The 3,816-nt window shown below is 27.3% G+C and overlaps 1 long non-coding RNA gene across 1 annotated transcript in view; it reads left to right on the top strand.

Moving 5' to 3' along the window:
- Positions 1 to 3,285, top strand: part of LOC109340942 — a 3,877-nt gene extending 592 nt beyond the window's left edge. Inside the window, exons 2-3 of the long non-coding RNA XR_002106868.1 lie at positions 655 to 656; positions 3,275 to 3,285. This is a non-coding gene — a long non-coding RNA (uncharacterized LOC109340942). The remainder of the gene's footprint in view (positions 1 to 654; positions 657 to 3,274) is intronic.
- The last annotated feature ends 531 nt before the right edge of the window (positions 3,286 to 3,816 follow it).

The raw sequence follows: 3,816 nt of genomic DNA, 5'->3' as shown, positions 1-3,816 counted from the left end.
AATACCCTTGGTCTTTTGAACTAATTTTTGTATAAATTATATTGTTGTACTGCAATGAAAAATATTTAAGAGTGATTATTTTCGCTTACAAGATATATTTTATAAGCATTATGTTAAGATTAAGATTAATGATTTTTCTAANTAAAGCTATATACTTAAACAAATAGATAATTATATAAATCATGGTTTTCAGGTTGAATGTGATACCTCGTTTTGAGTAATGATAATATTCAATATTTCCACATCTTGAACATGGTAATGAAAAGCAATTTTAAATTCACTCTGATGTTCTATCAGGTTGCCATTAATCTTATTTAAATTTTCATCATATTTTTATAATGAAATCCTAATTTCTAAGTGGCAAAAACGAGGTGTTACAACATAGGTTGATTAGATAATTGTCTGTTATATATATATGAACTGCTTTTCATATCTGAGTGTAATATTCTGAGTAAGTCCACGCTGTTAATGAATTATATTCATTAGATGTCTTACTCTCTCTATTTCTCTTCTTTTCTATTGCTTGCTTTTCGGACGTGTGCTCGTCAGATAGACAGCTTTACTCGGATTTGGAGCTACCCGTCCGTGATGTTCCAGGAGGGGGCATGCGGAATTGAGGAGAGGCAGTACCCTAGCTTTAGAGTTAGCCACTAGGAGTTGCTAATCATTTTGTGACTTTTGAAACAGTGACGGCTTCAGCTTGTTCATGTCTTTGTTTAGTGTCTTTTGGCGATGATTAATATTTCCGCCCTTTCTTGTTGGATATGTATATTAAGTACTTATGATCTTTTATATGAAGATGTATATTCAGGAAATAATGTATCATTTCAGTTACAGTTAGGTAACCGGTTTTGATTTCCACGTTATATGTTACTTAAAGTGATGTCCCGGAAAAGAAAGGTTTTTAAAAGGAAACAATTTTATATCACCAATTCAAAAAAAAAATTTACTCACTTTTCCACATAATAAATAAATAGTATTTTTCGGGGCGTTACACCAAGCTGTTGACTAAACCCTTCACAATGGGTTTGGTGACTTGACCAAACCCATCAAGGCTTGTGTTCTGACCGTGCCAGGTTGGGTTTGACCGTGCTAGGTTGGTGTCCAGGTCAGCTAGGCGTGGGCTTGGTCCAAGCTAAGCTGCTTAGTGAGCAACTTCAAGTTGACCCCATATTTTTCCACACATGCCAAGTCTTGTTGAGTCATTCTTAAGGCTAAGCACATAGCTTTCCTTGTCAAGCTTAAGCATGTCACTTGTGGATCATTTTGGCCTATTTTAAGCACTTTGTGTGTATTTGATTAATTATTCTCTTTTCCACTAAAATCCTACAAAATATAATAAAAGGGAAATGCACAAAGCATATATACAAGATTGTGATATTTTATTGAAAAAGTGTTGAATTAAGTTGGATTTCTCAATTTTACCAAGGATAAGTGCCATAAAATGGGTATGAAATTTAGGCATTTTTGGCACTTATCAATATTTCAATATCATTTTTTTATAACCAAGGGTATCCCTTACCATATGAATAAAAACTTATTTTTTTTTTGGTTGTGTAATTGCTCTTCATAACAAGTATCGTTTAATAGAAATAGAATCTTTGACATACTATTTTATACACAAATTTTATATTATTTGATATATTTTAATGAGACACATAAAATCAATATGATATCTATATCTATACTTCTACACTATATATACTATATATAAAGGGAAAACATGAAGTAACTATCATGGTATAATTTCACTTTTATGTTTTGCCCTTAAACTTTTTAATTTCTACAAAAAAAACTATATAATTATATGTAACCACCATCAACATATATTTATATTTATACTATTAATAAACCCAAAACAAACAATAACCACCACCATGACATAATTCTTATATTTCAAATTTATCCTTTGAACATCCCTCATTAATAACTAATATATACTTCCACGTATTACTTTCGCTGCTTTCATTTTTTTATATTTATATATGTTTACTTCCATACACTCTCATTTATATTTTCAGTCTCTATAGAGCTCATATATTGTATTTTTTATATTTAAATTATTTTTCTTAGATAATATAATATGAAGCTGATATATTATATATTAGAAAAATACGAATGGGTTCGATCGGCACTCCGTTCCGTTCGACATGCTGGTTATATTATATATACTACTTATAAAGAGAAAACATAAAATAACTATACATAAAGTATTTTATGTTTCCCTATTGAATCTTTTATAACGCCTAATTTCATGTTTATTTATACTAATACTAATAAAAATAAAATAATTGCTCGTGAAATATTTTATGTTTCCCTATTTTATATTTTATACCTTCTAATTTCATGTTTATTTACACTAATCTACACTAATACTAATAAACATAAAATAACTACCCATGAAGTATTTTATATTTCTGTGTTTTATCTTTATAACTTCTAATTTCATGTTTATATAAATTATGACCATAACAATATATTAATATTTCTTACTTAAACTACCAAAATAATTTTTAAACCCCTCCCATTCTCATGTTAACTGTTATTGCAGTTTTTCATATTAACTGTCCATGAAGTTTTTCATTTATTTGGCAGGAATAATATTTATATGCTTCTTTATTAAAACACACATTTTAATAAACTATTTATTAAAACACACACTTTAATAAACTATTTATTAAATCACACACAACTAAAAAAATAGATAAAATATTTATATGCTTCTTTCTGTATTGTCACACTTTACCAAAAAACTGAAGATACATAAGTGTGTTGTAATAAAGAAGAATATAAATGGTTAAGTGATTTTTTAAATGTTCAATTTTTTAAAATTTATTATTATTATCTATAATTCTATACTACTTAATAAAGGGATAACATAAAATAACTACCCATGAACTATTTTATGTTACCCTATTTAATCTTTTATAATTCCTAATTCATGTTTATCTATACTAATAGATAAATGGAAAACATAAAATAACTTCCATGAAGTAATTCTAATTTCATGTTTCTAAATATTATATCTCTCTTAATTTAAACTAATGTTTCATTTTTAACTACCACGCCAATTCTTAAACCTCCCATTTCCAAACTGATGTGGTTTTTTCAAAGGATAAATGAATTATATTGATCATGACATAAAATTTGAAATATGGATAAATTATTTAGTCATAACAATTTACTTTTATTTTTAACTTCCATCACATATCCCATCATAGTTTTCTTAAATAATATAATATGAAGATGATACATTTTATATAAAAAAAATAAGAATGTGTGTGACCGGCACGGAGTGCCGGTCAACACGCTAATTATATAAAAGAGAAAACATGAAGTAACTACAATGATGTAATTTCACTTTTCTAATTTTCCCTTAAACTTTTTAATTTCTACAAAAAATCATATAATTATATGTAAGTATGTAACCACCACCATATTAAACATCTCTCTAGCATTATAAGAATACAAAACGTTATAATATAAAGTATCCCCAATAAAAAATACAATATAACGTAAACTAAATACAAAAAAATATTCTAATTCTCCAAAATAAAATATATAAATTTTGAATTGACATAGTAAAAGTATGAATTTGGGCTGGCAGGTACGAAGTGCCTATCACCACTAATACTCTAATAAAGCCTAAACATGAATTGAGTACCACCATGAAGTAGTTTCTATTTTCCTATCTTGCCCTTAATATTTTTATTTGTACAATAAAACTATATAATCCTAGATGGCTATCATTAATACATCTCACTTTAAATTGAAAATTATAATAAATACAAAATATTATAACACCAAGTACATCGA

Source organism: Lupinus angustifolius, unplaced genomic scaffold (genome assembly GCF_001865875.1).
Source record: "Lupinus angustifolius cultivar Tanjil unplaced genomic scaffold, LupAngTanjil_v1.0 Scaffold_289, whole genome shotgun sequence".
In the NCBI taxonomy this organism is placed as follows: domain Eukaryota; kingdom Viridiplantae; phylum Streptophyta; class Magnoliopsida; order Fabales; family Fabaceae; genus Lupinus; species Lupinus angustifolius.
Note: the sequence above shows the minus strand (reverse complement) of the source record. Positions and strands in the feature narration are given on the sequence as shown.